Source organism: Rhinopithecus roxellana, chromosome 20 (assembly GCF_007565055.1).
Source record: "Rhinopithecus roxellana isolate Shanxi Qingling chromosome 20, ASM756505v1, whole genome shotgun sequence".
Classification (NCBI taxonomy): Eukaryota; Metazoa; Chordata; class Mammalia; order Primates; family Cercopithecidae; genus Rhinopithecus; species Rhinopithecus roxellana.
This window is the reverse complement of record NC_044568.1, coordinates 18,610,384-18,636,669: the sequence shown is the minus strand read 5'-3', so window position 1 is coordinate 18,636,669 and position 26,286 is coordinate 18,610,384. Positions and strand designations below refer to the sequence as shown.

Below are 26,286 nucleotides of genomic sequence, written 5' to 3'. Positions count from 1 at the left end.
GTGGCTCACACCTATAATCCCGGCACTTTGGAGACCGAGGCAGGTGGATCACGAGGTCAGGAGTTCAAGACTAGCTTGGCCAAGATGGTGAAACCCCGTCTCTACTAAAAAAAAAAAAAAAATACAAAAATTAGCCGGGCACCGCAGCAGGCACCTGTAATCCTAGCTACTCAGGAGGCTGGGGCAGGAGAATCGCATGTAACCTGAGAGGCGGAGGTTGCAGTGAGCTGAGATCGTGCCGCTGCACTCCAGCCTGGGCGACAGAGCGATAATCTGTATCCAGAAAAACAAAAAAAGCTTGAAAACATGTTAAGTGTGGACAGAGTATGTTGGGATTGTTGAAATCTGGTCTGATGTAGGCCTTATTTTTTTTAAACCAGTGAGTAGTGTAGTGAGCACTGTGAACAAAACTAGAAACCAGATAAACACAGCGTTTTCTGATAAGCAGAGCACAGCAATTGGTTGTAAGGACAATTTCTTTTTTTGTTTGTTTTGAGAGAGAGAGAGAGACTTGTTCTGTCGCCCACACTAGAGTGCAGTGGTGCAATCATGGCTCACTGCAGACTTGACCTCCTGGACTCAAGTGATCCTCCCACCTCAGCCTCTGGAGTAGCCGATACCACAGGCACACCACTGTGCCTGGCTGATTTTTGTTTTTTGTAGAGAGAGGGTTTCGCCGTGTTGCCCAAGCTCCCCACCTGCCTTTGAACAAGTTGTAGTTTGCAAGAGGCAGCAGCAGGTGGACATGCATCCGCTGGGTGTAGTCAGGATGGGATGTGTGGAGCTGTACTCACCAATTTGCAAAGAACCTGCAGCTGTTGCTCCTTGGAGCCTTTGGAAGCTTTCCAGGTCGGTCGGTCGAGGGGAGGTTTTGGGGAGGTTTTGTGCCGTGGAGGATTTGTAGAGGCCCCCAGGCAATATGAACTTGTCAGGTGAGGAGGGATGAGTCAGGAACAGGGTAGAGGGGAGCAGGCGGCAGGGACTGGTGTGTGCTGTGGCCTAAAAGGGAGTGTGGGTGACCATGGCAGCTGCACACTCCAGGTTGTTTGAAAGCGTCGCTCCCCTGAGTTGCTGGCTAAGGTTGCGTTGCGCATCAGTGGAAGCAGTGGTGTGAGGTCTGCTGCTCTGGGCACCACCACTGTGCTCAGGAGGAGGGGCTCCCGGTACTGCTGGGCCAGTGCTGGCCCCTGCGGCAAGAATCTGGAGCAGCCCTCCACCCACCCCTGAGAGAATGCTGACCTCCCACGTGGAACGGACACTTGTGTTTTGATGTGAGACACGAAGGGGGCTGTGTAGACTGTCCCCCTTCACTGAGGTGCCTGCTCTTCCTCACCGATGGGTGTGGGGTGGAGAGTTGAGGCAATGAGTCTCTGGTAGGTCTTGGGGCGGCATCTTGGAGTCTGTCATAGAGGAGAGGGCGTCCTAGCAGAAGGAGCCATGGCTGGGCATCCAGCCTGCACACTGGCAAAGCTGCAGGCCAGGGGCTGGCAAACCACAGTCAGTGGACCTAATCCAGCCTGTGGTCTGTCTTTGTACAACCAGATTGCGAAGGAGGGTCTTCACTTTCTTAAAGGGTTGTTCACAGCAGCCACAGGATGATGTGACAGAGGCCGTAAGTGGCTTGCAAAGCCCAAAGTGTGTCATCTGGACCCTTCCAGAAAGCCTTCGCTGACCTCTGCCCTGGGTGCCCCTGCAAGTGGGACTTGGTGTACCCATAGCCCACATTCAAGAGAGCTGCTTTGTTAGGGCCGAGTCATGGATGTTAGGACCGGTCCAGTTGACCGCGCCGCAGCGCTGTCTAGACGTGTCTCAGCACCCTCATGACAGGTCCAGGAAACGGCTCGGGTTAGCCAAGGCAAGATGGCAGCCTTTTCAACAAGAGTCTGCTGATGGCAGCAAGTGGAAACCAGACGATCATGAAAACTGGGTTTCTCGCAGCGAGGTACCACCTCACACCAGTCAGCATGGCTGTTACTAGAAAGTCAAAAAATAACAGATGCTGGCGAGTCTGTGGATTAAAGGGAGCACTTATACACTGTGGGCTGGAGTGTAAATTAGTTCAACCCTGTGGAAAGCAGTATGGTGATTCCTCAAAAAGCTAAAACCAGAACTACCATTTGACCCTAGCATTCCCGTTGCTGAGTATATACCCAGAGGAATGGAAATCATTCTACCACAAAGACACATGTGGGCAAATGTCCATTGCAGCACCATTCACAGAGAAAGACATGGAATCCACCTGAGTATCCATCAGTGACAGATTGGATAAAGAAATTGTGGTGCATATACATCATTTATGCAGCCATAAAAAGGGGTGAGATCATGTATTTTGTGAAACATGGATAGATCCTGGAGGCCGTCATCCTTAACAAACTAACGCAGGGACAGAAAACCAAATACTGCAGGTTGTCACTTATGAGTGGGAACTAAATGATGAGAACACACGGACACAGAAAGGGAACGCAGACACTGGGGTCCGCTTGAGGACGGGGGGTGGGAGGAGGGAGAGGAACAGAAAAATTAACTGTTGGGTACTGGGCTTAATCCCTGGGTGATGAAATAATCTGTTCAACGAGTGCCCGTGACACAGTTCACTACCTAATAACCCTGCAGCAAAGTGAAACAACAAAGGTGGGTTCTGTGGAGAGACCGCCTGCGCCTGTTTCTTATTTCCATGGACACTGCCCAGGAAGAATTGTGGTGAAAGCCCCCTACTTGGCTTGCTGCTCTTCCCTCTCTTGAGTGAACATACCTGCTTTTAAATTATTAGGGCATACACAAGACATACGAGCTTGGAAATGTTTTGAAAGCGAGTTTCAGAAAATCTGGAGCCATTTCTCGTGCAGAGTGTCTTAGTAGCGTGGTAAGGCTACGCCCTGTGGGACCACGCGCAGGCCTCTCATCTGGGCAGCTCCCCTGCACCCTGGTTGGGCTCAGTAGCTCTCACTCTTGTGTGCAAGGATGTCTCTGTGTTCTGTGCTCTGCAGCCAGTGATTCGGCCTCATGCTGTTTAACGTGAGAGCTCTGCCTCTGCTGATGGAAATGTTAGGAGGTGATTACACGAGGCTTTAGACTGCATGATAAGATGGCCTGGGATTGAAAGTACGTGTCTTGTCAAACAGAGTCGGAGGTTTCTGAAATTCCATATGTATCTTTTCTACAAAAACCAGCTCTGGAACTTCCCCTTTCTCCAGGCTTTTCAGCCACTTTAAGAATTCAGTTCTCGGGCCGGGCGCAGTGGCTCAAGCCTGTAATCCTAACACTTTGGGAGGCCGAGACGGGCGGATCATGAGGTCAGGAGATGGAGACCATCCTGGCTAACACGGTGAAACCCCGTCTCTACTAAAAACTACAAAAAAAAAAAAAAACTAGCCGGGCGAGGTGGCGGGCGCCTGTAGTCCCAGCTACTCGGGAGGCTGAGGCAGGAGAATGGCGTGAACTTGGGAGGCGGAGCTTGCAGTGAGCTGAGATCCGGCCACTGCACTCCAGCCTGGGCGACAGAGCAAGACTCCGTCTCAAAAAAAAAAAAAAAAAAAAGCAGTTCTCTGACCAGCCAACAAAATAGTCCATTTTATTAAATCTTGATTATTTTGGCTTCCAGACTTGTTACCTGTAAAACAGATTTCATAGCATCCTCCAGAAAGCTTGGGAAGCGTCTTAGAATGTGATATCCATGCCAAAATTTGAAAATTAACATAGTGGCCGGGCGCGATGGCTCAAGCCTGTAATCTCAGCACTTTGGGAGGCCGAGACGGGCGGATCACGAGGTCAGGAGATCGAGACCATCCTGGCTAACACGGTGAAACCCCGTCTCTACTAAAAAATACAAAAAACTAGCCGGGCGAGGTGGCGGGTGCCTGTAGTCCCAGCTACTCGGGAGGCTGAGGCAGGAGAATGGCGTAAACCCGGGAGGCAGAGCTTGCAGTGAGCTGAGATCCGGCCACTGCACTCCAGCCTGGGCGATAGAGCGAGACTCCGTCTCAAAAAAAAAAAAAAAGAAAAAGAAAAAGAAAATTAACATAGTGTTGTTCATTTGGCTTCATAAATGATCTCACAGGTATTCAGCATTCTTTGAGGCTTTTCCCTGGGCTGTCTACTTGCCAGGCTGTCGGAACGGCTGCAGTGGGATCAGGTTGGCCGTGGTGCTGACCCAGCTTCCACTTGGAGCCGAGATGAGGTTGTGTGATTCTGAACAGTGTGTGATAGGGCAAGCTTGTCCAGCCCGCGGCCCACGGCGGCTTTGAATGTGGCCCAACACGAATTTGTAAACGCTAACGAGATTTTTTCTAAGCTTATCAGCTGTTGTTAGCATTGGTGTGGCCCAAGCCAGTTCTTCTTCCAGTGTGGTCCAGGGAGGTGAAAAAGGTTGGACACCCTGCGTTCGGGTCTGACTGCACAGTGCTGTTTTGAGGGTGATTAGGTTAAGAAAAATACACCGAAAGGCTCCACTCTGTTTGGAGTTAAATGTGTGTTTAAGTAGCATCTCATACAATTTACCGTATTTCAGGTGGTTCTTCCTGTAAGTAGGATGTGTTTCAGTTACCTACTGCGGCGTGACAACCGTCCCGATACGTGGTGTCTTAAGAAAATCATGGTTTGCATGTCCTCATAATTCTTGTGTTGCCTGGTGGTTTTCTGCTGGTCATGCCTGGATCACTCATGAGGCTGCAGGAGGCTCACGGGGCTGAATCCATGTCATACTTCAGTCTGTGTGGGTCCTCACGTGTTGCTTGAGGGCACAGGTGGAAGTGGCAGGGTCCTTTTTTTTCTTCCTTTTCTTTTGCATGGCCTTCCAGTGAATGAGTGAGTGAGAGTGTGTGTGTGTGTGTGTGTGTGTGTGTGTGTGTGTGTGTGTGTGTGTGTGTGTTTTAAATCATTGTGTCACTTGGTCGGCTGGGCGGGAATGCAGTGGTACAGTGATAGCTCACCACACCCTCCAACTCCTGGGCTCAAGCTGTCCTCTTGCCTCAGGCTCCTGAGTTGCTGGGACTACAGGCATGTATGCCATCGTACCTGGGTAATGTTTTGATTTTTTTTATAGAGACAGGGTTTTGCCACGATGGCCAGGCTGGTCTTGAACTTTTTGCCTCAGTCAGTCCTCCTTGCCGCAGCCTCCTAAAGTGCTGGGCTCACAGGCATGGGCCACCGTGTAGGGCTGGCACTCCACTTCCTGGCCGGGACCCACAAGCCAGTGTTCCAGTCCACCACAGAGAGTGTGTGTGTTTCACAGGGGCCTGGGCCACATACACGGAAAGCAGTGTGGTGCTTGGTGGACGTAAAGTGAGCGAGGCTTGGCACACAGAGTGCTTTTGAATTTGACAGAATGCAAAGAAAGTTTTGGTGGTTTTTCCTAGATTCTGGACTCAGAATTGTGAACTAATTTTTTTTTTTTCCTGTAGAGATTTCAAAACTTTGCAAGACTGAATCTTAATCCTTGGCTGGCATTTAAGCATAAATAACACATTCGCATGCATTGTCAAATACAGGGTGAGTTCAGAGACTACTTCGGAAGGTAGAGTGAAAGAAAAAACGTTAAATGAAAACCTATTTCTGATCAGAATTCTTTTATCTGGAAACATCATGTATTTTTTATAAACAGGGAGAGGCATGTTCCCAGCTGTGTGAAATGCTTGTTCCCTGGTGCCGTAAAGAAACAGCACTTGAACGTAAATTTAATTTCCTCAGCAAGGCCAGTTTTATACTTTCTGCAGAAAGGGTACGCTCGGCAGCAGTTTTGCCACGAGAGCACAACAGACAAAGGAGGGTCATTTACAACCTGAGGCATCCACCCTACTGCTGTGTCCGGTTTCCAGCGGCTGGAACGGGACCTCACGTTCTGTATTTGTCCCGATTGGCTGCAACTTAGACCTTTTTAAAAGAGGCAAAGGCAGAGGAGAACAAAGGAAGGAGGAAGTCATTTGTGGAATGCTGGGAAAGGTAAAAACACCTTCAAATAAGGAAGAGAACCTAATGTTTGCTTGGACTAGTATAAGCATGCCAGGGCAAGTATTTAGGCCAAATTGTGGGAGTTAAGAATATAAAGTACAGTGATTTCTTTATTATGGCTAGCAGATATTTAAGAATGTTAGTATAGGTCTTTGAATAAATTTTGCTTTTAAGAGAAGTTACTATTTATTTTTAGTTAGATGGGGAGAAAAGTCTTTGAAGAGGAACCTCTACTTTTTACACAGCTGAGATGTGTGCTCCGTCCAGTGTCTCTGGTGCTGGACACATGGGTCCAGTCACGGATTGAGTACCGTCCCTTCTGGCTTCAGTGCTGTTCTCTTCATTCTGTAGCTGTGCAATGTAGGTTTGAGTCTAAATGGAGCTTTCAGACACTCTCTCCAGCTCAGATTTTGGTTCTGCTTCCGGTCAGCAAGGACTGTTGGCTGTGCAGGGTGTCGTCAGGTTTCGCTCAGGCAGACAGAAGAGACTCTTCATCCCTAGCAGTGGGAGCTGCTTACGCTGGGCTCCTGAAAAGCGTATGTGCCGTTCCGTTTGTCCAGTGGTTGTTTCAGAAGGGGAAGAATAAGGGAGTTGGTATTTCCGAAGAGTAAAACAGAAATTCCCTAATCTACTCACATTTGTTAACTCCCATGTCAGATTGGACAAATAATCGTATCTCGTGTTGAAACTCGCATCTTTGACAAAACTTTTAGTGCATTTCATGGAACATACCTGAGGAGCAGTTGAGGGTTAGTCTGGCTTGCCCCTTCCCATAAATTCAGGGTCCTCCTGCCTGGAGCCACTCTCACAGGCCGCTGTCCGCCCATCCAGGGTGTTGCGAGGCTGCGCCAGCTCACACCCATTGCTGCCCCGCCTGACCTTTACTGTCCCTCTGAGAGCATGCAGTTTTGAAGGCCTTATCTAGAGTGAGGTTTGTTGTTGTTGTTGTTGTTTTTTAATGTTTAGGGTTAATTTTCCCAAGCTTCAATCTTTTTACTTTGTGCTTCTCCCTGAGTCCTTAGGGACACTTATCTTCGTAACTTGTGATCCTTGAGCTTGAAAGTGATATTTCTGGGTGGGGATCTTCTACTAATTGGTGTTTCAGTAGGAGTGGAAGGTCTGCCCGGGCCTGTGTCCCTTGCCAGCAGTCCCACTGCCCTCAGAGCAGCATTCTCCCAGCGGGGTGGGCCTCAGTGCGGCCTGGGCAGAGCCTTCTGGTGATGCGGATGTTTCTCAGCTGATTCTGTAGCATCACAACAGGAGGAGAAAACACTTTTTAATGGCTTGGGATATGTAAGTATGGAACATAAACAGGTGAGCTGGTACAAACCCTAAGTTTCCAAGTGGAATGATGATGAAGACAGTCACCTAGCCTGAATGAGGCAGCTCACCCTCAGTGGTCTGTGCTGGCCCCCAGAGAAGTGCAGCTGGGGTGTCTCGCTGCAGCACCCTCGCCTGGCACTGGGATGATTCTGTGTGTGCCGAGGCCAAGGCCTACATCACCCTGTTTCCTGCTGCTTGGGGCAGGCCCTCTGCAGGAGGAAGAAGGGGGAGGTGTTGCTGGGGTTTCCTAAGGGGAGCGCAGAGGTGGTGGTTTAGGGTAATTGAGCAGGGTTTCAGACTTACAGGAAGAAGTGGGGGCCTCGCCGGGGTGCCGGAGCCTCATCTGTGATTGGGTTAACAGGTTTCCGCAATGAGAGCAGGAGGTGCCATTGCAGCAGGGGCTGGGGTGGGCTGATCCTGGAGCCCAGGCTGCCCAGGTTTGGAGTCATCCACTGTGTGAGTTAATTGGATCCATCTGGATGTGAGACACGAGGAGCCTCTCACCCAATGTGAGCAGCAGCCAAGTCCCGACACAGGCCCGATGCAGGGCAAGAGACCATGGATTCTGTTGAGGTTTGCAGGTCTTAACCACAGGCAGAGAGGCTATGACTGACCAGGTATTTTACTGCTCGGATCTTTCTTGGAGGCTTAACAGGAGTTTTTAGTGAATTGGAATCTTTTCTTCTCCTCCTCCTCTTCTCCGTAGCCCCTTGACAGATACACACACCTGGAGTTCTGATAGGGAGTCCCCTTATGACAGGTGAAGTTGCTTACTCTTGGCCATAGATGTTCTAGGTTCCATACCATTAATTTCATCTTAGGTGCACCTGCTTCTAGAATGCTCTCATTCCTGACTTCATCCTTTGGTGCCCTTTTCGTGGGGAAATTGAATATTGAAACCACTGACATTGGCTAATGCACAGAACAATAATAGATCCATGGTTTTTCAGTCTTTTAAATTTTGTAGGATTTATGGTATATAGTTTCTCAGAATTTTGCTGTGTGTAATTTAATGTCATTTGTCATAAATGTTTATCGAGTGATTAAGATGGGTAAGTTGGGCATGGTGATGTTCACCTGTAGTCCCAGCTGCTTGGGAGACCAATTCGAGAGGATGGCCTGAACCTGGGAGTTTGAGGCCAGCCTGGGCAACATAGTGAAGCCCCATGTCTAAAAAAAAAAGGGTAAGAGAATGTAGCCATAACAATGAATGAGATCATGTCTTTTGCGGGAACATGGATGGAGCTGGAGGCTATTAGCCTCAGCAAACTAACTCAGGAACAGAAAACCAGATACTACCTGTTCCGACTTACAAGAGGGATCTACATGATAAGAACCTGGAAACACAGGGAAGGAAACACCAGACACTGGTGTCTACTTGAGGGGAGAGGGTGGGAGGAGGGAGAGGAACAGAAAGGATAGCTATTGGGTACTGGGCTTAGTACCTGGGTGATAAAATAACATGTACAACCCCCCCCCCCCCCGGCTCTTGTGACATGTATTTGCTTTGGTAGCAAACCGTGACGTGTGCCCCCAAACCTAAAAGTTAAAAAATATATAAAATATGTGATGCTCATTTGGTATCCATGGCACTCTTTGTTCTTAGGGTTTTGTAGCTTTTACACAAGAATTGAATAAAAATTATCTTTCTGCATCACATAGAATGTAGTGTAGACTAAAATGCAAACATGTTCTACTGCTGGCTGTTGAGACTGGGATATGAAGTCCTTTAAAAGTGCCTTTTGTACAATTACCCAGTTCCTGCTTTGGTGTGGAGAGGCAGAGAGCTGGACAGCCGGCTACCTTCGTGGTAAAAGAGGCTGAAATGAGAAGCTCTGTGCCATTAATAACAGTTTTGGCCAGCAGCCAAGGCTCAGAGTGTGGGATTAGCCTGAACAATCAAGACTGCAGGGCCAGAACCAGGAGGTAGGCACGGTGAGGTCACAGTGCTGCCATCTGTGTCCCAGAGCAGTGGGGGCCGAGGGACCGCAGCAGCCTGTGCTGCTCCTTGGCGCAGGCTGGAAGGTCTTCCTGCTCCTCCGCTTGGGCTGGCTCCGGGGAGCTGGCCCGCAGTTCCCCACAAGTCTGCTTTTAAAGGGCTGTACGTGCGGTTGAATTGTATGGGAAATGGCTGCTCTGGGATTTTCTGGAGTCTTTACTAAAAATAAAGAAGCATACTCAAGCAGTTTGCATCTAGCATTTGTTCTGTGGAGGCACCATTCATGGTGAAGATGGTGTGTGTGGGACAGATCGCACTTCCGTGATCTTGTTTTAGATTTTTTGTTTTTTGTTTTTTTCAGAATCAGTCTTTTAGATGAGGACAGTGAAAATGATGTTTTACATATTTTGGAATATTAAAATTTGAAGTAGAGAAACACTTTGCTCTGTCAATACTGACGATTTAGACACATTTATAGCCTTGTCTTTACAAAAAATAGAAAATTAGCCAGGTGTGGTGGTACATGCCTGTGGTCCCAGCTACTCTGGAGGCTGCAGTGGGAGGATCACTTGAGCCCAGGAGGTTAAGGCTGCAGTGAGCCATGATCACACCACTGGACTCCAGCCTGAGCAGCAGGGGGAGACCCTATTCTCCAAAAAAAGAAAAAAAAATTTTTTTTTAATCAGGCAAAAACCAAACTATAACTAAAATGTAAGTGAGACATGGATTTCAGCGGCACAGGGGAAGTGGTTTGCATGCAAGGTTATCTAGGGCTGGGTGCAGCTGTGCCGTCCTCCACACGCAGGGCCAGCGAGGGCAGCTTTTGGGTTGACACTGACATTAGCTGCAGGCAGCACCCTGGGTCAACAGGTGAAATCCGAGTCATTTTATGTATTTTATTATTTTAGAGTTTTTGTGAGTACGTGGGTGAATGTGTTCACGGGGTCCGTGAGACGTTTTGATACAGGCGTGCAATGCACAACGATGACACCATGGAAAATGGGTGTCCGTCTTCTCAACTAGTTACCCTTTGTGTTAGAAACAATCCAGTTACTAACCCAACTGAAAACTGGGTACCAGTGATATAGGCAGTTATCCACGTGGCTCTTTGAAACGTGGTCACTAAGCTGTGCGTGTTTACAGACGTGGAACCTGTTGTGTAGATGTTCACTCCGGTGAACGTGCAGTTGTGATGTGGCCGACAGTAGGGAAGGAGCACGCCTGTGTGCTCTGAATCTCCTGCAAGCTGGCGCAGCTCCACGCGGGACCAGTGCTGATGCCAGAGTGAGGTGTGGGGGCTGTGGCCTGTGTCTGCCCGCACGTGGTGGCGTTCTAGCAAAGCCACGTGGGTGGGTGCGGCGTCTCCAGCAGCCCTGGTTATTATTAACTATCACAGCTTGACCTGTGTCCTTGGGTCAAAAGTTGCATCTGGTGCCTCAGTTCCTCTTTTGTTCAAAGCAGTGAGAGAGTTCAGTCTTTGGAAAGGAAACATTTACCGGCCGTTTGAAAAGACTGATTTCAGAAATTCAGCATCGTAATGAAATCTGATTGTTTTGAAAGGATTTATACTTTTCATTACTTTCATCCCAGTGTTCGATAAAAATAGGAAAAGAAAGGAAAGATGTCCCCAGAATGGGGCAGCCAGCACCCTGGCTTCCGGTACCTTCAGCAGCATTGTCCTGTGGCCCTGGGTTGAGCTTGCCGAGGAGCGGTGGTTCCTCCCTCAGGGCCCTTCCTCTTGGGCAGCTGCTGTTTGTCCCTGGACTATGTGAGTAGAGTCCGCAGCACTGGCTGTGCCAGGTTGCAGCATGTGGCCTTGCTCCTTACGGCTGAGTCGCATCATGCTGTGTGTAGACGCATTCTGCTTGCTCTGTCATCCGCCAGTGGACACGGGTTTGCTGTTGGGAACCTTGCTGTGTGAACTGTGAATGTCCAAGTACAGCTGTCTTTTGGGGGCCCTGCTTTTGGTTCTTTTGTGTATCTACCCAGAAGTGGAACTGCTGGATCATGTGCTTAGTCCATTTGTAATTCGTTGAGGAATCGTCACACTGTTTGTTTGGCAGTTGCACCATTAGACGTTCCCACGAGCAGTGCACAGGATTCCTGTTTCCCTACAACCTCACCTGCCCCCGGTTCCCTGTGAGGTGCTGGCAGCAAGTGTCCTGTCTCTGGGACACATAGTGAGCACAGTCCCTGACTGCCCTTCCTTCATGGTGTGACCAGCAGATTTGACAGATGAGAGGTGAAATCCTGGGTGTGTTGAAAGGAAGCTGACTCACCCCGCCCCCGGCCCCACTGGTCTTTGGAGGTGTCGCTGTAGCTCTGGCCGCGCCCACCTCTGAGCAGTGCCCCTATATGGTTCCACCTTCCTTCCACCATCCCTCCTGGAGACTCATCCTCATCCCAAGCACTGCCCTTTCGTTCTTCTGTGGTAGATTTTTAGAATAAAAGATACCAAGCCTGGCTGTTGAACGCTTAGCAAAGGGACCTGCCCTGCTGACAAGGCAGCCATCAACCCCTCCAAGATGGTCACAGGTCACCTGGGAGCTGGCCCTTCCCAGCAGCAGGACGCCTGGGACTCCAGGAGACGACAGCCACAGGGCCTGGGAGAAGCCTCAGGCTTTTGGTGTTTATTATGTGCATTATCTTTTTGGGGTCCCCAAAATTGTACCATTACATTCTTTTTTTTTTTTTTTTTTTTTTTTTGAGATGGAGTCTTGCTCTGTCGCCCAGGCTGGAGTGCAGTGGCGCAATCTCGGCTCACTGCAAGCTCGGTCTCCCAGGTTCACGCCGTTCTCCTGCCTCAGCCTCACAAGTAGCTGGGACTACAGGCGCCTGCACCACACCCGGCTAATTTATTTATTTATTTATTTTTGTATTTTTAGTAGAGACGGGGTTTCACTGTGTTAGCCAGGATGATCTCCATCTCCTGACATCATGATCCACCTTCCTCGGCCTCCCAAAGAGCTGGGATTACAGGCGTGAGCCACTGCGCCCGGCCCCGTTACATTCTTTATAGAGCGCACGCTGGAACCAGCTGTGTCTGGTTGAAAGCACTGTTGTGAATGTGTCCGGTTGCTGCGTCTGGCTTCTGGAGCCTGTGTCGTTGTTATCTAAGCAGGGCTGGCTGAGGGGTCACATCCTTCTCACCTCAGTGGATGGCTTGCCCCCGAGAACCGCACTTGGCTCTGGAACTCTCCACTTAACTCCCTTGACAAAGATGTCTCCTTTGGACTTGTTGAGACTCTGTAATCAATTTTTAAAAGCCCACAAGAGTTCATTGTTTGTAACCTATAAATGTTATACTTAAAGATAGGGATCAGAAATGTGAGAATTAAAAAAACGTGTGTTTTGTTAGTGACAAGCACTGGTTCATAGTAACTAAGGTTTTCCAGATTCATTCTTGTTTTTGTTTTGAGACAGGTCTCACTCCAGTGCCCAGGCTGGAGTGCAGTGGCGCTATCTTGGCTCACTGCAGCCTCAGCCTCCAGGGCGGGGCTCAGGTGATCCTCCTGCCTCAGTCTTCCAAGAAGCTGGAACCCCAGGTGTGCGCAACCACACCTGGCTAGTTTTTTTATTTTTTGGAGACAGGGTCTCACTTTGTTGTCCAGGCTGGTCTTGAACTCCTGGGCTCAAGTGATCCTCACCCCTTGGCCTCCCAACACATTTCTTGTGGTCTTGGGTGAGTCGCTTAGTGTTCCTGAGCCCTGGTCTCCCCAGCTGTGCAGGGAGGAGCACCGTGCTCCTGTGGTGTTTATCTCGTCGGTCCCTCTGCGCTCAAGAGAGCACACAGACGCTTGCTGCGAACTGCCACGGCCCGGCCTTTGTGCAGATGCGATTGTCAGGCTGCGCCCAGTAACAAGAGACCTGCCCTCGTCAGACGGATGCTCAGGACTGCATGAAGTTCAAGTGACGTCTTTGGGTTTTTCTTGTTTTACTTATTAATGGAAGCAACCCTTTATTTGTAAGAGACCTTCTTTTGATACTGGCCATACTGTGACATTTCAGTCTGCTTTTGAGTTGGTTGTGATACTTGGTGTCTGGGGCAGTCCCTGCTGGAAGAGAGAGCGTTCAGAGCGGAGCATGTGGCCCACACGATGCCACATTCACCCCTGAGGAGGACATTGCCATGTCTTTTGAGTTCTTGTCAGCCTTGATTAGGTCTTTCAGGCAAACAGTCTGGCCAATGAAAAGTTTATGGTACAAGCAGCAGAAACTTCATCAGCTCTTGTATTTTGCTATCGTCTTCCATTTGTGTTGTAGTCGCACACGTTCCTCTTTGGTCCTTGTGGGTCTGTGTGAGCCCTCTGCCCACCTCCCGAGCCTCACAGCATGAGCCCTCCGCCCCTCTTCTGAGCCTCACCAGCATAGGTTCGCCTGGACTGGGAATATGTTGGGAGCAGCTGAAGACCACAGGGCAGCTACCCAGGAAATGTCGGCAACATTTAGACTTTTCTGATGTTTTTAGGTGAAAGCAGACATGTTGTTTTGGTGTTTCCTTCTTACATGTGGTAGGTCTTCAGCATGTCAGTCTGCATTTCCTAGGAGTTTGGAAATCTGTTGCCCCCACTCCTTTGGGGGCATTTTCTTTGCCAAAGGAACTAGAAGAACGAGCTTACAGACTCACTCACAGCCTTTGTTTGTTTGTTTGTTTGAGACGGTGTCTCACTCTGTCTCCCAGGCTGGAGTGCAGAGGCCTCAGCCTCCCTCCTGAGTAGCTGGGATTACAGGTACCTGCCCCCATGCCCAGCTAACTTCTGTGTTTTTAGTAGAGACGGGGTTTCACCATGTTGGCCAGGCTGGTCTCGAACTCCTGACCTCAGGTGATCCACCTGCCTCAGCCTCCCAAAGTACTGGGATTACAAGAGTGAGCCACTGTGCCCGGCCAGCTTTTGTATTTAAAGCATGCTTTGATGACACACAAATATCTTGAGTATTCCAGCCTAGACGTGCCCTCCCTATCAAGAGCAGGTGCTGGGCACACTGCCCTCTGCCCTGTGTGGCATTTCCGCTGGTGCAGGGAGGTGGGCTGGCTCTGCACTGCGCTGCCGTAGTGTGGACCTCACTGCTGCAGTGTTGACTGTGTCAAGCACTTTTTATATTTGGAGATTTGTCTAATATTGGTAAAATCATTTTTGAGACTTCAAAAAAGATTTACAGTGAGAAGGAAAAGGAGGTTTTCTGATTCTAGGGTGAGATACTGTGTTTCAACATGAATTTTTTTTTTTTGCTTTGCTGAATACAAAATTTAGTTTGTTCTCTGTGAGATTTGTGAAAATGCCTTGGAAGATTTGAATGGGTAAACGCATATTTCCGCCATCTGTGCAATGCATTATTCAGCAGCAGTGAGTGACCTTGCGCTTGGCACCTGAGGGAGTGCCAGGCATGGGGCTGCTGGGCAGGCAGCTCCCGAGAACCCTGCAGGGCTGAGTGCGACTCTGACTCCCATCAATTATTTACAGACTTGGTGCACTCAGCTGGGCTGGTTCACAGGGCTGGAAGCCAGCTCCACCTTTATGTCTCCAGCTTTGCCCGCCGCCTGTCACCCTGTGGCAGACATAGCCCACTCTCCCTGCATGAGAGGCTGCAGAGACTGCTGTGTCTTGTTTCAGGTGTCTCAGGGCTGATGTGTGTTGTGTTCCCGTGGTGGCCGTTGATCATAAAAAGCATTATGTCACATAAAATATGTGACCAGGTTGGGCGTAGTGGCTCACGCCTGTAATCCCAGCCCTTTGGGAGGCCTAGGTGGGCAGATCACCTGAGGTCAGGAGTTCGAAACCAGCCTGGTCAACATGGTGAAACCCTGTCTCTACTAAAACTAGAAAAAATTTAGGCAAGCTTGGTGGCACATGCCTGTCATCCCAACTACTAGGGAGGCCGAGGCAGGAGAATTGCTTGAACCCGGGAGGCAGAGGTTGCAGTGAGCCGAGATCGCACCATTGCACTCCAGCCTGGGTGACACAGTGACACTCTGTCTCACAAAAATAAAAAAGTGACCAGTTCCTTCTAGTTGCCTTGGACTGGTGTTCATCTTACTGCTGGCATTTCTAGCTCTACCTTTGAGATCTTCTGGAGAAATGAATAGAAACTTTGTTTACTTTCTCTCTCTCTCTCTCTCTCTCTCTCTCTCTCTCTCTCTCTCTTTTTTTTTTTGTTTTTGGAGTCGGAGTCTTGCTCTGTCACCCAGGCTGGAGTCCTGTGGTGCCATCTCGGCTCACTGCAACCTCCGCCTCCTGGGTTCAAGCAGTTCTCCTGCCTCAGCCTCCTGAGTAGCTGGGATTGCAGGTGTCTGCCACCATGCACGGCTAATTTTTGTATTTTTAGTAGAGACGGGGTTTCACCATATTGACCAGGCTGGTCTTGAACTCCTGACCTCATGATCCGCCCGCCTCGGCCTCCCAAAGTGCTGAGATTACAGATGTGAGTCACCGTGCCCAGCCTACTTTCTCTTGTTATAATTTTAACTCAGTGTTAGGGTGAAGTAAATGGATCCTATAAAGTTAATATATAAATATTCAATGTTTAATGTTTTCCATAAACTTTTCTGAAATATGGTTGTTTTAAAATAATTTTGTTGTAGTGGCTCCCTTTGCTTAAACATGCTGTGAAGTAGTAGAAGAAGCAGTGAGAGAAAAGAGGGAAAGGACAGGTTGCTGACAAAGCAGGTGTGGGCCCGGCTTGGGGGCCCATGTGGTCACCTTGAAGGAGGACAGCAACATATAGGAGACCCACTCAGGAATCTGCCTGGCCGAGCACACACATTTTCAGAGGCAAGTGGGACCCACCCAGCCGAGGCTTCAGTAAACTGGTGAATTGGTGGGACAAGGCCCAGGCACAGAACACTCTGGTGCTGATGAGTGGAGCGGACAGAGCTTTTACCTTTCAAAGATCAGCCACAGTGTGTGTGAGGTCTGGATGGGCCGGGGCGAGAGGAGGTGGCCCTGACCAGGGCCTCACTCTTGGGGGCAGGGCTCTCTTACTGTGCTGAATTTGTCAGAAGTTCTGGTGCGAAGTCGTGGGTGTGAGCCCTGAAGATCTGCCCGGACATTCCTCTGTGCCCAGCATCGAGTGACCTCCTGCTGCTGACCTGAGAGCAGGAGGGCGTCACTGTGGCCTTCTGCTTGGCTTTCTTGGGGGGCTGCCCTGAGACATTGCGGGACCTAGACCCCTGGCTTCTTGGCTTGCCTTCCCCAGGGCTCCGCGCCTCCCGTGTGGCGTGATGTGTACCTGGCCACTGTGAGATCCAGTCCTTAGGACAAGTCTCGTCTCGTGTCCAGCATTCCATCCCTAGGGAAATGTGTCTCCTGCTTTTCAAAGAAGACAATTGGCCAGGTGCAGTGGCTCACGCCTGTGATCCCAGCATTTGGGAGGCTGAGGCAAGCGGATCACTGGAGGTCAGGAGTTCGAGACCAGTCTGACCAACATGTTGAAACCCCTGCCTCTACAACAATTAGCTGGACGTGGTGGCTTGTGCCTGTCATTTCAGCTACTCGGGAGGCTGAGGCATGAGAATCGCTTGAATCCAGGAGGCAGAGATTGCAGTGAGCCGCGATGGCACCACTGCACTCCATCCTGGTGACAGAGTGAGACTCTGTCTTCAAAAAGGAGATAATATCAGCTTGAGTGAGAGGATTGATAGACTGTAGGCCTACCCAGTTAAAGCGCACAGTTCAAAGGTTGTTAGTGCATTCACAGGTCTGTTCAACCACCAGGACTGTCAGTTCTAGAACATTCTTGTCACCTCAGAAAAACTTGGACGTTTAATCGTCACTCTCTGTCCCCCCCCCTTCCAGCCTCCGCTTTCTCTCTGGGTCTGCCGTTCTGGTCATTTTGTGTCCATGGAATTGCATGCTGTGTGGCATGACAGAAACCTGTGCCCAGGTCACAGGACCTATGTCTGCAGTGCGCACCGCAGCATTGCCTCAATGCCAAACACAGAGAGAAGCTTCATCTCCATGCCTTAACTTACCGACATGCCGGAGAGTCTGTATCCAGTGTTTTCTTGAAAATGTTTGCTAGGATCCTCTTTGAATACATATATTTATGAAATGAGAATCAGTTATCTTGTGTAGAAGGTAATGAATGTCTGGAGTGATTTGAAGAGGTAGTGGAGGTGTGTGGTAAAGTCAGCCGCCTGCGCACCTCCATCCCCCAGGCCCTGGAGACCGTCCTGGAAGTGCTGCCTGCTCAGGATCAAGGACAGCCTCTTCCTGCTCCTGTCGGGATCTGGTCTTTCTTCCCTAGGGCCATGGACGCCATCCCCTCCAGGAATGTGTTCTGCTTTTCCAGATGTGTTTGGTGGCCTGTGGGTGTGGGGTGATTAGTATTTGATTTCATTCTTTGCCAGGGAACCCCTCACCCACGCCCACCACCAGCTGCCACCACCTCTCTGCTCTCCTTCGCAGCAGTGCTCTTGACGAGCTCCGGTGCCTGCCATCGTCTACTCCCCTGCATTCTCTCTTAGAGCTTCTTTGAGGTACAGTTTAAATACTATGGAATGCATCGATTTTAATAGGGGTCGGGGGATGCATCCAGAGAAATGCATCGTTACGTGATCTTGTCCTGTGAACGTCGCAGAGTGCGTGTACACAGATCTAGAAGGCAGAGCCTCCCACACCCCTGAGCTGCATGGTAGAGCCTGTTGCTGAGTCACCGTGCTGAATCGTGTAAGGAAATCGTAACCCATTGGTAGGTGTTTATGCCATGGGACCCGTTCTGCTCCGATAGCATCTTATGGTACCGCATACCACCATCGTGAGTGTGGCCTGTTGACCGAAGCATCATGTTGCTCATGACTATAGATGTGAGAGTTTTAACAAATCACTTGGAACCGTCTTGTTCCCACCATGGCAGTCATGATACAGAGTATTTCCATGACCCCAAAAAAGGTCCCCTTTTCCCCTTTGCAGCAGCACATCCTCCTGTTTCCTGGACCCAGAGTGCTGATGTGCTTTCTGTCACTGTAGGTTTTGCTTTTCTAGAATTTAATATGAATGGAAACCTTGAGTGTGGAGTCTTGTGTCTGGTATGTTTCATCTTCCTTTTGAGATTGATCTGGGTTCTGTGGTGTATGTCAGTAGGTTGCTAAGTAGCTTTTTTGGGGGGTAAGTATGTCACATGTTCATCCAATAAGCAGTTACAGACATGTCCATTGTTTCCTAGTTTTAGCTGTTGGGAGTCCAGCTAATATGAGTAGTTGCATGCAAAGCATCAGATGGCTGGATGTGGTACTTCTTCTGGACCTGGGTTTCCAGGTCATAAGTTCTGTGATTGTTTAACTTTTTTTTTTTTTTTTTTTTTTTTTGAGACGGAGTCTCGCTCTGTCGCCCAGGCTGGAGTGCAGTGGCGTGATCTCGGCTCACTGCAAGCTCCGCCTCCCGGGTTCATGCCATTCTCCTGCCTCAGCCTCCCGAGTAGCTGGGACTACAGGCGCCCACCACCGCGCCCGGCTAATTTTTTGTATTTTTAGTAGAGACGGGGTTTCACCGTGGTCTCGATCTCCTGACCTTGTGATCCGCCCACCTCGGCCTCCCAAAGTGCTGAGATTACAGGCGTGACCCACCGCCCCGGCCGATTGTTTAACTTTTTAAGAACCTGACAGACTTTTTTCCAAAGTGACCATGCAGTTTTGTGTTCCCACCAGCAGTGAATGTCCTTGCCGTTATGTGGTACAGTCCATCTTTTCCGTTGTAGCCGTTCTGGTGGATTGTGGTTTTATTTTCCAGTGCCCCAATGGCAAATGATGTTGCTTGTCTTGTCATGTGGCTGTTTGGTGGGGGCGGGACTATCCACGTATTTGCTTTGGTGAAGCATCTGTCTTCATCTTCATATCTGCCAGTTGCTCATTTCTAAAACTCGGGTTGTCTGCTGACTTTTGAGAGTTCTTTATAGATTCTAGACGTAGGTCCTTTACCAGCTATTTGTTGTTTGAATTTTTTTTTCCGGTATTTGGCATGTATTTTTATTTTCTTAATAGTGTCATTTGAGCAGCTGAAGTTTTTCGTTTGATGAAGTCCAACTTCATAGTTTTGTCTTGGGTACTTTGTGCTTTTTGTGTCTTTAAGAAATCTCTCTAACCCAGCATCGTAGAGCATGTGTTCTTCTAGAAGGTACATAGTTTTCACTCATTTACTTCATTTTCGTGTATGGCTTAAGGTAAGATTAGAGGTTTTTGTTTGTTTTTGCATGAGGATCTTCAATTATTTCCAGCATCATTTGTTGAAAAGATTATTTTCCCATTCAGTTGCTTTACATTTGTTAAGAAATAAGTTAACTATATTTGTGTGGGTCTATTTTTGGTCTTTTCTGTTCCATCATTCTATTTATCAATTCTTTTGCTAATAATACCACAGTGTCTTGATTACTATAATAATTATTCTTTTTTTTTGTTTTTTTACTTTTGGAGATGGTGTTTTACTCTGTCCCCCAGGCTGGAATGCATCTAGACTCACTGTAACCTCCACTTCCGAGGTTCAAGTGATTCTTCTGCCTCAGCCTCCTGAGTAGCTGGGATTACAGGTGCGTGCCACCACGCCTGGCTAGTTTTGTATTTTTAGTAGAGACGGCGTTTCACCATGTTGACCAGGCTGGTCTTGAACTCCTGATTTCAGGTGATATACCCGACTGGGTGTTTTGTTTTGTTTTAAGACAATAAAACTGGTAGCCCCTTAGCCAAATGGATCAGGAGAAAAAGAAGCAACAAATTTTGAGTGTGGACATGAGAAAAGGGACACTGCTGTGATTCTATAGCCATTCAGAGGACAATAAGGGAATTTTGTTAACTTTATGCCAATAAATTATACAACTTAGATGAAATAGAGAAATTCTTTAAAATACTCAAACTACTTCAGCTTACTAAAGAAGAAATAGATAGATAGCTTAAATAGCCCTGTGTCTATTAAAGAAATTGAAATTTTAGTTAACACCCTTCCCACAAAGAAACCTTCAGTCCCAGATGACTTACTTGGTCGTTTGTACCATACGCGAAAAGACTAAAGTCAGTTACATACAAGCCCTTCCACAACAGAGGAGGGTGCACCTCCCAGTCTTTCTGAGTCAGGGACACCTTGATGCCAAAATTAGAGAAACACCCACATTAATACAGATGTAAATTAAGTTATAGGAGATGGAAAGAATAATGATAATACAGACGTAAATTAAGTTATAGGAGAAGAAAGTGATGATACCTCATGAACAAGTGGGATTTCTCTCAGAAGTTCATATTTCGTTTAGCATTTAAAAATCAATGTCGTGTACCATATTGACATAAGGAAAACGAAATGCCATGAGATCATCTGAGAAGATTTTTTTTAAATGGTATTTGAGGCCAGATATGGTGGCTCACGCCTGTAACCCCAACATTTTAGGAGGCTGAGATGGGAGGATGGCTCGAGTCCAGGGGTTGCAGGGCAGCTTGGGCAACATGGTGAAACCCTGTCTCTACAAAAAAACACAAAAATGAGCTGGGCATGGTGGCGTGCTGGTGGTCCCAGCTACTCATGAGGCTGAGGTGGGAGGATCCATTGAGCCCAGGAGGTAAGAGGCTGCAGTGAGCCGGGATCACGCCATTTCACTGCAGCCTGGGTGACGGAGTGAGATGCTGTCTCAAAAAAAAAAAAAAAGAAAAAAGAAAAGAAATAAAGAAAATTGACAAAATTCCATACCCATTCATAAGGAAAGTGCTCTGCAAAGTAAGAACAGAAGGGAGTTTCCTCAATCTGATGGAGGACATTCTGAGAAACACCTACAGCTGACTGATACCATTCTCACTGATGAAAAACTGAATACGTTTTTCCTAATGTTGGAGATGTTTGCGGTCACCTCTTTGAATTCTCTTTTTAAAGAAGTAACCTTTATTACTGAAGCAATACTCAACATTTTAGAAAATTAGGAAAAACTGATAAAGAGAAATGGAATGTAAAATAATCACATTTCCATGAGCTGGAGAACAGAACTGTTTTTATGTGTACATGTTCACATACACACACATGTACACACATGTGTGACAGTCAGGCTTATGTGTCAGCTTGTCGAGGCTGCACTGCCAGAGATTTAAAGAAGCCCTCGCCCAGGTGCTGCTGTGGCAGTGTTTTTCATTCACATTTCCGTTTCAGCAAGCTGCTTGCTGTTTCCTCCAAAGCCCAGACCAAGGAGAGGCACCCCCATGGGCCTCGTGCCTCACTCCAGCCTGAGCCCAGCCCACGGGCTCAGTCACCCCTTGTAGCTGGCCTTTGGCCCAGCAGAGCCTTCCCTTCCTGCTACTGACCGACTCTGGGGATTGGGCCATTTGCTTTGCAGAAAGTTCGCACCTTCCTATTTTGTCTTGTTGCCTTCCTGTTGTGTCATTTAGCTTGTTCTCTATTTTATTGTTCATTTAAAATAAAACTCACCTTTGACTTTAACCTGTTACATGTTTGCTTTTTGTTTCATTTATGTTCCTACAATTCTCGTGGTTTTCTTCTATTCTTTTGGTTGTATTCCAGCTTTTATTGGGATGCCTTCTAGCCATAAATATAAATACTTTTCCCTCTAACATCCTCTTTACCTGGATCTCCCAATTTGCTGTATAGCATCTCTGTCATTTCCAATTTTGAGTATTTTAAATTCCTACTCTGGTACTCCTCCTCCCTGGTACTTTGAAATGCATTTCTTAACTCTCGGATTCAAGGTCTTGTTTTCTAGTCCCCGTCCTCCCATCAGAATTGCATTGTCACTTCAGAAGGTGACTCTTTCACAGTTTTTAGGCTTACGGTACAGTTGTGTATGTGATTAAGTTTGGATGACTGTTGTTCTCTGGGAGCTTGAAAAATGGGGATTGCGTGATTATTGGATTATTTTATATGTGCTTGTTAGCTCGAGCTTGGTCTTGCTTTCAGATCTTCTGCCTTGTGGTTAGGGTTAGGGTTATCTCGTTGTCTGTTCTTTACTGAAAGGCACTTTAATGTCTGCTCCATGGTTGAGGCTCATTTTCTGTGTTCTGTTGATTCTTTTTTTTGTTTTCTGCGACGGGGTCTCCCGCTGTCGCCCAGGTTGGAGGCCGTGGTGTGATCTTGGCTCACTACAACCTCGCCTCCTGGGTTCAAGGGACTTTCCCTGCCTCAGTCTCCCGAGTAGCTGGGATTACAAGTACCCACCACCACGCCCGGCTGATTTTTTTTTTTTTTTTTTTTTTATTGTTAGTAGAGATGGGGTCACACCATGTTGGCTAGGCTGGTCTCGAACTGACCTCAAGTGATCCACGTGCCTTGGCCTCCCAAAGTGCTGGGATTATAGGGGTGAGCCTGTGTCTGGCCTGTTCTGTTGATTCTTGTTCTTTACTCGGAGACTTTTATTTGTATAAATGTTGGACCATCTTAGCTCTCTTGTAAAGGAAACATTTTGCCATATTATAGTGGCTCACCTTATCTCCTGGAATGCATTCTGGCCTCAAGTCTGTACTCAGCATTGATAGAGGAAGCCTAGCCTGGTGTGCGCAGTTATGTACCTGGCGTGCGCAGTATGTACCTGGTGTGCGTGGTTATGTACCTGGCGTGCACGGTATGTACCTGGCGTGCGCGGTTGTGTACCTGGCGTGCACAGTATATACCTGGTATGCACAGTATGTACCTGGTGTGTGCGGTTATGTACCTGGTGTGTCTTTTCTGAAATGTTTGTTCATGGATTAGACATCACTCAGCTTGTGCTGAGCCAGCTGGATTACTTTTTCCATTCCAGTGTGACAAACTTGGTCTTTTAACTGGATTTCTTAGTCCATTTACTTTTTTCCCTTAGCCTGTTTATGCTGCTGTAACAGAATGCCTGAGACTGGTTCGTTTATAAAGAACAGAAATTTATTTCTCACAGTTCTGGAAGCTGGAAGTCAGAGAGTCTGGGGCCACTGGAGGGCCTGGTCTCTGCCTCCGTGCTTGGTGCTGTCCTTCTGTGGCTTCAGGGACAGAGGAGTGGACAGGACTGCCTCCCAGTCCCAGCCCTTCGTAGCAGCCAGCGTTCGTCTGCCCACGAGGGCAGAGCCTTCCCGAACAGGGCACCAGGTGCCGGGGCGGGTAGGTGGGTGGGTGGAGGGAAGGCACTGAGTTTTGTGGTGTCGAGTGCTTTCCATTTGTCCTGTCTTCTCTCTCTCTCCTTTTGCTGGGGGGTGGGGTGGGGGGAGCTGATACATATGTTTTTTTCTGCTCCATTTTTTTTTTTTTTTCATCTTTACAGTTTGGAGATTGTACAGTGTCTTTTGTGGTTATGTTGGGAGTTTGCCTTTTCCATTTCCTGGTGGATGCTCCCAGATTTTAGTACCCTTCTAGGCTGTGAAGCAGTTTTTAAGCATGAAGTGGTTGAGAAATCATCTGGGCTGGGCTTCCCTGGAGCATGTCTTGGCCTTGCCTTTCCTCCTGCCTCATGTGCGCCTGCTTCTGTTATGTGGTGTGTTTGTGCTTGTTCCTGTGATTTTCAGTTCTGGCAACCATTCTTTTTCACTGGTGTTTTCTACAAGGAGCCTGGTAATAAAACTAAGGAAAATTTAGTTTGAAGTTCTCTTGAAGATGAAGAGAAAACTTTGAAGGTGGTTGAGAGTCTCACGCCTCGTCTGCCGTTGGCGGGAGCTGCTGCTCTAGCCGCCTCTGGCCTCACGTCTGGCCCTCCACTGTGCTCCCGGGCCCTCGTGCTTGGGAGCTCTTTGTTCTTCCCAGTCTGAAGGTGTCGGCAGCTCCCAGCATGCATGAGGGCGCCCTCATTTCTGTCCCTCTTTATTCCTGGGCCCCTCGGCCTGGAGTGTCCTCCCGGACGCTTGCATTGTGGGCTTATCCCCCAGACGCTGAGGCAGCGTTCAGACAAGGAGGAGCCTTTATTTGTGGGTCATCTTGGCAGATGGGATTATTGTATCCTCAAGAGGGTAAAATCTGTGTCACTCAGTTCAGACAGACGGATATTTTCCAGGAGTGTGTGGATAGCAGTAGCCTGTGTTGGCCCTGACGGGGTCTGGAGTTGGTGGTCCTGCCTGGAGGCCTGGCCAGGCATTCACAGCAAGAGGGTGTCTTTGGATGGTTGCAGCTCCCGCCTCTTTGTTTGCAATGTGGAAATAATACCATCTGTTAGCTTAGACTCGTTAGAGGCTCCAAATAAAATAACATATGAAAGTAAAGCACTGTGCAGATGTAATTTGAAATGGATCGTTAAGCCCTAGTCATGACTTACTGGCTGGGAAGCTGTCCTGAGCCAGGGTTGCCCACATGTGCTCCTCCCAGAGCACAGACTCCAGGGATTGTGCCCAGCCTATAGCTGAGGAGATTGAGGCCCAGGAAGTCCTGCACCGAAAGCTCCGTTGAGAGCAGGAGGTGCGGGGCTGGGCTTGAGGAGGGGCTGGCTGCCTGCGCCAACGTTTATGTCTGCAGTGTGCTCCTGGGTTCAGATGGTCAGAGCTGGCCATGAGTGGTGGGTGGATGTCCTGCACCCAAAGCAGCCCGTGATCCGTAGTTTCCAAGTTGCCTTCGTGTTCCCTACTCTGTTGGTCTGTGGGAGTGAGGGGTGGAACCTCACCGCCTGCGAAGCGTAAACTGTCAGACATGGGCAACGGCCGGGGGGACAGGTGGTGGGAGGCGCGCCCTGACAGAGGCTGCACTGGTGACTGCTCAGTTGGAGGCCCTTTCTTGAAAACATGAGCTGTGACTCATCTGTAATAAACCTGTTAGTCGTGATCTGTGAAGGTAATTGGTGGTTTGTGGATGTGACTGACCAAGTTCCGGCCCGTTGCTGCCTTGTGTTTTCCGACTGGGGTTAGGTTCTGAACGAGGTTAATTCTCCGGCAAATCCAAGAGGAGGCGCTGTGTTTTGCGCGCACCCTCACCACCCCTCCAGCCCGCCTCGGGCTCTGTCTGATTTGCTCACTCGCTCACACGTACATTATGTGTTAGGAGTACCTGTGTACCCTGGCTTTTAAGAGATCACACAAAAAACACAAATCTGAGCTGATTTTTACTTTGAAATAATTTGCCACAAATTCAGCTTAAGCAATTAAAGTGTTGGAGCTTATAACTAAATGTTAATTTTTCTCTTTTTGGAAACATAGGTATTGTTTTTTAAAAAATGCACTCAGACCCAGCACAGTGGCTCACACCTGTAATCCCAGCACTTTGGGAGGCCGAGGTGGGCGGATCACTCTTGAGGTCAGGAGTTCGAGACCAGCCTGGCCAACATGGTGAAACCCCATCTCTACTAAAAATACAAAAAAAATGAGCCAGGCATGGTGGCACATACCTGTAATCCCAGCTACTCGGGAGACTGAGGCTGCAGTGAGCCGAGATCGCAGCACTGCACTCTAGCCTGGGTGACAAGAGCAAGACTGTCTCAAATAAAAATTTAAAAAGCGCTTATATTTGCCAACAGACATGAGTGCCTAGTTTTTATTGGTTTGTACATCCCGAATTCAGAATTCGGAAGCGTGTAAATGACGCCTGTTTTGAGCTCTGGGATATGAGCCTTCTTTTCATTCACCTCCGTCCCTTACCCACTCCTTTGCCAGTTGGGCATAAATTACCACAGAAAGGCATTCTCAGGGAACAAAAGTTTGGTTATTCTGTAATAACATTTTTCATGTTTTAACGTGCAATTGTGTGTTTCCTTAGAGTATTTAGTATTTAATTGTAATGAGGACTATAATGAGAAGTAATTCTGTAGGGCCCATAAATAGATTTTTACACCATGAAATACCAAGTTTGTTTTTTCTGTTAAGAATGTCAGCTCATACTTGGGGATTTATTCGCCCAGTTTTCCATATAATGCTTCAGAAAGATGATAGAGGGGAATTAAGGAAAAGGCATATCCTGCGCAGGCACGTGGCATGCTGGGAGAGCCACGCAGGCTGCAGGGAGTTCACGCTGGCCTCTCCCTGCCCGTTCCTCTTCACCCTTTGCCTTGTTCCTGTTGGGCCAGCTCTGTGCAAACCTGGTCCAGAGTATTGCTGGTTTATCCTGGACTCAATGCCGTCTTCCCAAGGCCTCAACATCTCTGGGGAATTCCATGTTTTCCGACTCAGGTGAAATGGACTGCGTTCTTCAAAGAGAGAAACTGATTCTGAGGTCTGAACCTGGGTC

At 48.4% G+C, this 26,286-nt stretch overlaps 1 protein-coding gene across 6 annotated transcripts in view; it reads left to right on the top strand.

Annotated features, from left to right (window-relative positions):
- The window catches only part of ANKRD11 (ankyrin repeat domain 11), a 223,393-nt gene that overhangs the window by 123,674 nt on the left and 73,433 nt on the right, over positions 1 to 26,286 (top strand). Inside the window, exon 1 of one of the 6 annotated variants that reach the window (XM_030925281.1) lies at positions 7,705 to 7,886. The exons of the other annotated variants lie outside the window; for them this stretch is intronic. The gene's annotated coding sequence lies outside the window, so the exon portion shown is untranslated. Of the gene's footprint in view, positions 1 to 7,704; positions 7,887 to 26,286 lie in introns of those variants that run through there. 6 annotated transcript variants of the gene reach the window in all.